The 10,000-nt window shown below is 39.2% G+C and overlaps 2 protein-coding genes across 6 annotated transcripts in view; one reads left to right on the top strand and one right to left on the bottom strand.

The window, feature by feature from the left end:
• Positions 1-10,000, bottom strand: part of PH4alphaEFB (prolyl 4-hydroxylase subunit alpha-1) — a 52,191-nt gene that overhangs the window by 30,527 nt on the left and 11,664 nt on the right. For 3 of the 4 annotated variants that reach the window (XM_076195075.1, XM_076195076.1, XM_076195074.1), the window contains exons 2-3: positions 1,858-1,966; positions 463-572 (exon numbers count right to left, since the gene is read on the bottom strand). The exons of the other annotated variant lie outside the window; for it this stretch is intronic. The gene's annotated coding sequence lies outside the window, so the exon portion shown is untranslated. The remainder of the gene's footprint in view (positions 1-462; positions 573-1,857; positions 1,967-10,000) is intronic. 4 annotated transcript variants of the gene reach the window in all.
• The window catches only part of CDase (neutral ceramidase), a 38,912-nt gene continuing 37,701 nt past the window's right edge, over positions 8,790-10,000 (top strand). The window contains exon 1 of one of the 2 annotated variants that reach the window (XM_076195070.1): positions 8,790-8,935. The gene's annotated coding sequence lies outside the window, so the exon portion shown is untranslated. Of the gene's footprint in view, positions 8,936-8,969; positions 8,991-10,000 lie in introns of those variants that run through there. The other variant, XM_076195071.1, reaches the window with a different exon arrangement.

The following is a 10,000-nucleotide window of genomic DNA, read 5'->3' as shown; positions in this document are numbered from 1 at the left end:
TAATTTCAGTACTCTGCACTTTGAGTCATTACTCCAACTCTTGTGGGTGGGGAGTTGGGGGTGTGTGCGTGTAAGGTCACTGAATTACCCATAGATCAGTCATATGAGCTCTGAACTCTCTTCTGGGAGGGAAACAACTGTCGATCATGAGTCCAACCCGTGATCCAAAAGACCAAGGTGAATCACACACACGTATACGCATTAACACGGACCGCTCTCAGGAAATGATAATCTGTAATGTGCTGACAGAAATGCACCCCAGACTTTTCAGCAACACGCTACCTGTCTGCCAGTAATTAGTACCCACCTCCGTTCCTTTCATCCACATCTGCCTGTAACCGAGCAGCATTTTCCATTTCCTGCCAGGCCGTTACATTAATTTGCATAGCCGCCATTACGTCTGAACAGTTGCATGAGAAAACTGATACAACATTTGCTGCCATAAAACAAAAATGTCCTTACCACAGTCACGTACTTCTCCACCCAACGAATGTTGTCAATTGTGCAACGGGAGGGACTCTGCTGCCCGAGGGTCAGTGTTGTTCGGGAAAAAAAAAAAGAAGGGAATCCTCCTGAAAAACAAATCATGGAGATCGTAATGAATAACATAAGTCGTGACCCAGTATCGTTCAAAACTTTACATTTCTCGAATCACCTGAAGAAAAATCACCCCAGAATTCGACAATGTGACAATTCATGTGAGCTATCCTTGGGATACGATTCTTAACATGGGCCATCCTGGGTTTACGAATCTTCGGTTGTATTATGAGTTGATGACAATAAGCATAACCCTCATTCAACCTAACCTAATCTTTATTCCATGGTTTATATTCAGTGTACTGGGGTGACAATTCATGGGGTGAAAATTCTTCAGACGTGCACTCTGGGGTGACGATTCTTTACGTGATCCCAGTTCTCTCTATTTGGAATCTACGGACAAACTTTCCAAGTCCCTCTGACCAAGAACAAATATACTGGACCTAATATATCATGACCTGTCCTGTGGGTATGATACATTGGGTAAAACTAGATTCTAGTCTATAAATTTTGCCTTGCAACACGACCCAAAGTGCAGAATAAAATGAGAGCACAATATCCATACAAGATAATATTTGATTTTCAGTCTAAATATTTATTTCTGTCCTCACATAATCACTCACATGTCTTTCCAATACTAAACTAAGAAATAAGATATTAAGTAGGCCTACTTTGGCTAGGTGATCATAAAAATATAATTATTTGCCAGAGATTTCCATTCATAGAAACAATAAATGGATAAAATAAAATGTGTCAAAAAGTAAATTCATTGATGATGAAAATATTGATGGCTGCAATATTTAAAAAATGTACTTCAACTTGGCCTGACTACTACTTCTGGTAATTTACATATTTAGCCCCCTACCTACACATACTCACAAGTAACTAAAAATTATTACATATAAGTTAATATAAAAACCACTATACATCTTCACAATACGTTATACGGGTAAAAATAATAAAAGCTTAGTTTTAACATCCTACTAGGTAGTAAATATTAGAACTTTTGGTACATTTACTGGCTCCCTTCCCACACAACATTAACTGCAATGCAATAAGTTACATTTTCTTTTCATCTATGGGTCAATAATTGTCATTTCTCGTAATCTATAATCCAAATTAAAATTGTCCTACATTATCTGCAGTCACGAAACTGACCCCTCTGCTAAATTACTTTTCAATAAATTTATCCAAATCTTCTACAAACCTGAAATCGACACAATTTACTAACCGTTCAGCGTGTCAAATATGGCGATATCTACCTTACCACGCAATGAAGGAAGAAATAGAATTAAAACAATCAGGAGTAATTGCACTTGCCTTTCCCTTCTCTGCACAATCCAATATCTTGACTGAAGGTTCTAGTTGCTGACAAGAATCTTACATCAATTTCAACTTATATGTGTACCGCACACACAATTTCACATATCTGTAATGCAAAGAAAGATTTATAATACTTTACAAATTTCGTTTATCTGTTCTAATACTCAATTGCATGAATACTTAGCAATTGAATGATACAATAACTTATTTTTGTAAGTGAGTCATCGTACATCTGGTCTCGGTCCCTCGCCCTAACCCAAGTGGTTGCGAATGTAAACAAACACTGTCTGCAAAAATTGTCTATTTTTTTTTTTTTTTTTCGAGTGGGACAAAATCACTTGCTTCACAACCACTAGGACATACGAAAGAATATTTTTTAACAAACTATTAATGGGTACTACGGAAATTATTAGAATAACCTGCATGTAGCTGATTTAATAGAAAAATGTGCCAGACAGTGAAAATAATAAAATTAGTCAAATCATGATGACTTGAAGACGCCCAAAATCCAGGAAGGGAATTGTTGACATGTACATTGTGTGTGTGTGTATTCACCTTGGAATCACCATGGTCTTTGGATCACGTGCTGGTCTCGTAATCAACAGCTATTTCCCTCTCGGATGAGAGCTAAAAACTCGTGTGACCGATCTATAGGTACTGTGACTTACACGCACACATGTTCCCAACTCCCCGCCCACGAGAGTTGGAGTAACAACTCACAGCGCAGCGATACTGAAATTATTTCAGACCTGGGCAGGATTCGAACCCGGACCGCCGTGGTAGCAGTCTGGGATTCTACCAACCGCGACACCGAGTCGTGTAAATGACGATAATAAATAATAATAATAATAATAATGACAAAATGATAATAATAACAATAATAATAATAATGTATATATATATATATATATATATATATATATATATATAGAGAGAGAGAGAGAGAGAGAGAGAGAGAGAGAGAGAGAGAGACAGAGAGTCATTTAGAATACAAATTTGTTGAAGTCTATTGCAGTAGTAAGAATATTGTTTTACTAGAATGAAATTGTCTCCATATTTATAGTGAGAGCACAATGGTTCAGAATTGGGCCATTTCATAAAATGTTTCCCAAATTTCATTTTGGTTTTCGAGACGTCTGTGTACCGTGGAGACATGGGCGGCGTAGAGGTGGGTCTGATAATAATAATAATAATAATAATAATAATGATAATAATAAATATGGAAACAATAATAATAACAATATTGATAATAATGATAATAAAATAGTAATAATAATTATAATAACAATAATAGTAACAATATTGATAATGAAAATAATAATAATTATAATAACGACAATAATAATAATAATAATAATAATAATAATAATAATGATAATAATAATAATAATGATAATAATAATGATAAAAATCGAGGTAACGGTCGGCACTGCAATGGATGGGCGGGGTGAACCAGGCATTGGAAACAAGAGGAATGTCTGTCGAGAAGGTATAGGAGAGGGGTTGAAATAGATTCAAAAAGGAAATAGACAAGAATAGGAATGACAGGGTATAAGAGACATGGAACTGCCAAGTGTAAGCCCAATGGTCTCTTGCGTTCTCCATTTCCAGAATACAACTGCGTTTACAGAAATCTAGAATTCACTAAGAACATTTGAAAAAATGGCTAGCATTCGTCTAGATTTACTTTCTGTTAGATATTTGGGGATTTGAAAATTCAAATCTTGTAACGTTTTTTTTTTCCAACGAATTCTAAACGGTCAACGCTGGTGACCTTTTTGTCCATATCTAGGTCGGATGCGAAAAATAAAATAAAATAAATTAACAACGAGTAAATAGGTCAATGAATAATTATAAATAATAAACAGATAGATAAGTAGGTCAGATGCGAAATATAAATAAATTTATTATAAAGTAATATATATCTATATATATATATACATATATATATATATTATATATATATATATATATAATTATAAGTAATAAACAGATAGATAATGATAATTTATAAAAAAAAATCGGATACGAAAAATAAATATGATAATAAAAATAACAATAATAAAATAAAATAATAGATAATTGTAAGTAATAAACAGAAAATAAGAATAAATAAATAATAATAATAATAATAAAAAAACACCATTCCCTCTTTTGTGTGGAAACAAGTCTTCAGTTATAAAGGAGGGCTGCGTGCCTCTGGGCCGTAAAGGGGTGGTGGTACCACTGAAGCCCCTGATCGTGGTAGCCTAGTCGACGGGTGGGCAACCTTTGGCACGCGATTCCCCCGGGGGCACATCTTAAAACAAAAAATTAACAAATGTCCAAGTGCTGTGGTTAGGGGGGGGGCTTTTACCAGAGCTGGGCGCGTTCCTGGGTGCGTTCCGCTTTAGTTTGGCCGCGGTTAGCGCTTGCACACTACTAAAGCAATATGGGTAAAGGTATAGTATGTGGCCTACCGCACCTAGGAACGCACCGAGGAACGCGCCCAATTTATCTATTTTTATTTATTTATGTATTTTTACTCCCTTAGGACGAGAGAAAACGTCGTGCGAGAAAACAAAATGGCGGATCACTCCTTTCTTGATTCTACGGGGAGAAATCCGAGACGGGGGGAGGGGGAGAGAGGTGGAAAGGGGGAAGGGGAAGGGAGGGGGGAGGGGGGAACGGGGAAAAGGGGGAGGGAGGGGGGAAGGAGGGGAGGGGGAAAGGGGTGAGAGGGGTTAATGTTTACCAAACTGTCACAGCCCCGAAATTTCTCCGTTTTCGTTGTAGAAAGCGGCCCTCCTCAGGGAGGGAATCGACTTCGCGGGTTCCCCGCTGTCCAGTCAGTCGGTCGCCGGCGACACGTGGGCGAACGCGCGCACACACTCCGTTTTCTTCGGTGTTTTTTTTTTTTTCTTTTTTCTTTTTTCGTTTTTTTTTTTTGTTTCCGGAACTGTCATGGCACCTACGAGATGGACCTCTGACATTTATATACAATATGATAAGTGAAAGGAACAAAGGTAAGTGTGTACGTGTGTATGTGTACATGTGTGTGTGTGTTTGTGTTGAAGTGTTTTGTGTATCTGTGTATTCACCTTGGTCTTTGGATCACGTGCTGGACTCGTGATCGACAGCTACTACCCTCACGCAAGAGAGCTCAGAGCTCGTATATGAACGATCTATGGGGCATACTGCCGTGACCTCTACGCACACACAACTCCTCGCCCACGAGGGTTGGAGTAACGACTCGCAGCGCAGCGATAATAAAATTATTTCAGCCCTGGGCGGGATTCGAACCCTGGCTACCGTAGTAGCGGTTGTGAGCGCTACCACTGCACCGTTGAGTCGTGTGTGTGTGTGTGCGTGTGTGTGTGCACGAGCGCAGAACATCTGAATTGTTCCCATAACACTGACGACTTCCCAGGCAATCACCCCCACTCCCTCCTCTCTCTCTCTTTCTCTTTCCCCACCCCCTCTCTCTCTCCTATCCTCTCCTCTCTCTCTCTCTTCTACTCCCTCCTCTCTCTCTCTAATAGGCGAAGTGTGATGACGCACACACACACACACACACACACACACACAGTGAATGTGTATGTGTGTGTGTGTCAGAGAGAGAGAGAGAGAGAGAGAGAGAGAGAGAGAGAGAGAGAGAGAGAGAGAGAGAGAGAGAGAGAGAGAGAGAGAGAGAGAGAGAGAGAGAGGCCTCGTGAGTCTTGTCAGCTGCTCTCGTTCTCACGATTGTCAACTCTCACGATAGCGTCGTGAGAAAGTCGAGAATTTCCATCGCTTTGCATCTCCCGTCTTCCGTCACCAAACAAACGACGCCATCTTGGATTTTACTTTTTTTTCCAAAACATTCTCGCCAATTCATCATTCAGACTGAATTCAGGCGGATTTATTAATTTTGGAGAGAGAGGGAGGGAAAGGAGAGAGAGAGGGGAAAGGGGGGAGGAGTTACGAATAATTCAGACATTTTAGTTATCATTCTTGTCGTCGACATAACCATCTTCATAGTCATCAGTATTTCCACCACAATCATAATGATAATAATAATAATAATAATAACAATAATAATAATAATAATAATAATGATAATAACAAAAATCATACATACATATACCAAAGGTTTTTTCCCCCTTACAAGGAAGGTAGCCAAAAGACAAAGGCACAGAAACCATTCCCACCCATTCCATCCCTACCACACTCCCCTCCCCCCTCCCCCCCCCTCTTGGCTCCTCCTGGATGACGGGTCATCCCTGCATCTTGCCCACTGCCCTGGTTCAGAGGCAGTGTCGCAAGACACAGCACATCCACAGCATGGCCACTTTCTTAAATCGGCGACCCCCCCACCCCTCTCCGTCCCCTCATGCAGACAAGTAGAAGACGGGGAGAAATCCCTTCGGGCTGCGTCAATTTTTTTTTTTTTTCTCATACATACTCCATCACCCCCTCCCCCTCATGCATCACATCATCATCCATACACAACCATTCTCCATTCACCCCTGTCTTCTGTCCTCTCCCGTCCTTCCTCAACAGACATTCCCCTCTTTCCCAAAGCCCCTTTTACTCCATCCATCCATCTCATCCTAGGTCGCCCCCTCATATTCACTCCTTCCACACTTCTTTTACTAGTCTTTCTTCACTCATTCTTTCCATGTGTCCAAACCATCCTAATACTCTTTCATCAACCCTATCTTCCAGCTCCCTTTCCACCCCTATTCTCCTCCTCACCTCCTCATTTCTCACTCTATCTAGCCTAGTAACCCCTATCATACTTCTCAGACATCTCAAACACATTCAAACTCTTCTTTTCCTCTCTTATGTTCCATGTTTCTGCCCCGTACAGTGCTGTTGGCACAGTGACTCCTTCATATAACCTCCTCTTAGCATCCATTCCCAAATGTCTATTTCTCATTACACTTTTTAATCCACCAAGACATTTACTCGCTTCTCTCAATCTACATTCTACCTCTACCCCCATTCCTCCCTTTCCTGCCACATTCGCACCCAAGTATCTAAAACTATCCACTTCCTCCAGTCTCTCTCCCTTAATGCTCACTTCCAGCCTGTTGTCACTCTCTCCCCTTGTACATCTCATCACCTTACTTTTACCCACATTTATCTTCAGCTTCCTTCTTTCACACACCTTCTCAAACTCTGTCACTAACTTCCTCAATCCCTCTGATCCTGCTACAAGCGCAGTGTCGTCCGCAAACAACATCTGGCTCACCTCCCATTTTTTTTCCATTTTCTTTAATCATCTCCAATCCCTGACCCACCACCCTTGCATTTACCTCTCGCACCACCCCATCCATGTACAAGTTAAACGGCCAGGGCAACATAACGCATCCTTGACGAAGTCCCACCTTTACCTCGAACCACTCTCTCCATTTCTAATCCTGACACATGCTCTACTACTCTCATAAACACTCTTGACAGCTCCCAGAAGCTTTCCTCCTATCCCGTATATCCGCAAAACCTCCCACAGTGCCTTCCTGTCTACCCTGTCGTAAGCCTTTTCCAGATCCATAAAAGCCCAAAAAACATCTTTCCCCTTTCCTATAGCTTTCTCACATATCTGTCTTACCACAAAAATCTGATCTACACATCCCCTACCTGTCCTAAATCCACACTGTTCCTCACCAATTACTCCCTCTGTTCCTCTCCTAATCCTCTCAATCAAGATCCTCCCATAAGCCTTCCCAACTACACTCAACAAACTGATCCCTCTGAAACTACTACACTCACACTTGTCCCCTTTTTCCTTGTAAAATGGAACTATACAGGCACTCCTCCAGTCCTCCGGCACTCTACCCTCTCTCCAGCAAACATTAAATAACCTCACCAGCCAGTCATCCATAACTGTACCTCCTTTCTTCAGACATTCTGCATGGCATCCATCCAGACCAGGTGCCTTACCTGCTCTCATCATCTTAACAACTGACTTCACTTCATCTTTCCTTATTTCTCCTCCATTTTCCTCACTCATCACAGTCATTTTCTTAGCGCTTCCCACTGCGACTATCTTTCCCTCCCTATCCTCCTTCATATTTAGCAACTCCCTAAAATACTCTGCCCACCTTCCTCTCACTGCCTTCTCTTCCATTATCATCTCTCCATTTGCACCTTTTACCTTTTCTTCTCTACTTGATTCGCCTCCTCTTCCTCTTTTAATTTCTTTCCAAAACATCGTTTTATTACTTTAAAATTTTTCTGTCATACTCTTACCCCATTTCACATCTACTTTCCTCTCTGCCTCCTTTACCTTTTGCTTTACTTCTCTTTTCTTTTCTTTGTACCTCTCATATGACTCCCTCGTCCTATCTTGTAAGCAATCTGTGAAAGCTCGCATCTTATCTTCTATAACCTCCTTTGCTTCCTCATCCTACCACTCACTACCCTTCCTTCTATAATAATAATGATAATAATAGTAATAATAATAAATTGTTTGGTCGACGGGCCGCTAAATACTACAATAAACAACAACGACGACATTACGTCATAGGGTGGGTCGCGAAGTCTTCCGGGAAATCTATTTATTGTTAACTTATTTAATTTATGTTGGATGTCCTAACACATTTTTTGTGCCTGATGTTCCACGATTATTTTATTGATGTAAAGACAAACGAGTGACGTCACCTTAAATGACGTCATCCTACTGCGACGACATTCCACAAAGCGGCAAACATAATTGGATGTATTATCAGTGCTGTATTACTCGCGTTCTTTACATAAGAGACATGCACTGGAATTCGTAATAATTATAAATATTTTATATCTAAACAGACGCAAGATTACACCATATTGCGTTTTGCTTTTATTGTGAGGCGTAGAATAATAGGAAAATAACCTAAAGAAACAATTTTTTCTGATAAAGCGACATGACGTCATAACCTCGACATTATTGTCGTCGAAATGACGACGACGTACTCTAGTGCTCAAGGAATAGCATTCCGCCGAGAGTGACCCTTAAAATTAACTTCAAGGTCAACGCTAACACACACACACACATACACACACACGACACAAATGAGCCCTAATCAGATGTCTCGCTCCTCTCATAGGCATTTCAGAGGAGACGACGACAGCGGTAAGTCGACCCGAGAATTCCCGTCGTTATTCCTTTAAGGGGGAGAGGGCATCTGGTATATATATATATATATATATATATATATATATATATACAAATAAATATAGATATAAATATATATATATATATATATATATATATATGCAAATGTCGGTGACAAATATGGAATTAGTTGAAAATAATACTGACGAAAATAATACTACCGATAATGGTGATAGCTTTGATGACGTCAATAACAAAAATCACCGTCATTGACAAAATTATAATAAAAGATGAATACAATAACAAGAATATTATTAATAATAATAATGACTGGCCGTAGTTGCCATACATAGGAACTGCCTATTTTCATATAATCATTAATTTGTAATCTATTTCATCTTTTTTAAGTATTTCATAAATTCATTGTGAGGTTGTGAAATTGGATATATATATATTATATATATATATATATATATATATATATATATATATATATATATATATATATATGATTGAAGGTGAAAGAAGTAGACGAGGAGTAATGGGAGAATTTCACGCCTTAACGTTTCGACCCGCAGGGTCTTGATCACCCCCAGGGTCTTGTGATCAAGACCCTGCGGGTCGAAACGTTAAGGCGTGAAATTCTCCCATTACTCCTCGTCTACTTCTTTCACCTTCAATCTTATTTGTCATAATATAGTCAATATATATATATATATATATGTATATATATATATATATTAATCTTATACATACACTGAATTTCATGATAATATTATAACTCCGGTATTTATGCCTATTTGAGAATAAACACAAATAAATAATAAAAAACAAATAAGATAAATAAATAAATAGATACAAGAAATAAGATAATAAATTGGTGCATAAGTAGAATTATAGGACAAAGAATTAGAGAGCATGTCGCTGCTGATTTGCAAAGGTTACGACCGGCGGGGAAAAGTGCTAAATCATAACTCCAGTGATCCACTTTCGCCTCAAATCTCAAAAAAACGCAAGTCACCCCATAACATTTACATTCTCTCACACCTTTTTAACGTTTTCTTTGAAGGAGAAAGTGACCAT

Source organism: Oratosquilla oratoria, chromosome 12, assembly GCF_046742065.1.
Source record: "Oratosquilla oratoria isolate Oo_2021 chromosome 12, ASM4674206v1, whole genome shotgun sequence".
Lineage (NCBI taxonomy): Eukaryota > Metazoa > Arthropoda > Malacostraca > Stomatopoda > Squillidae > Oratosquilla > Oratosquilla oratoria.
Note: the sequence above shows the minus strand (reverse complement) of the source record. Positions and strands in the feature narration are given on the sequence as shown.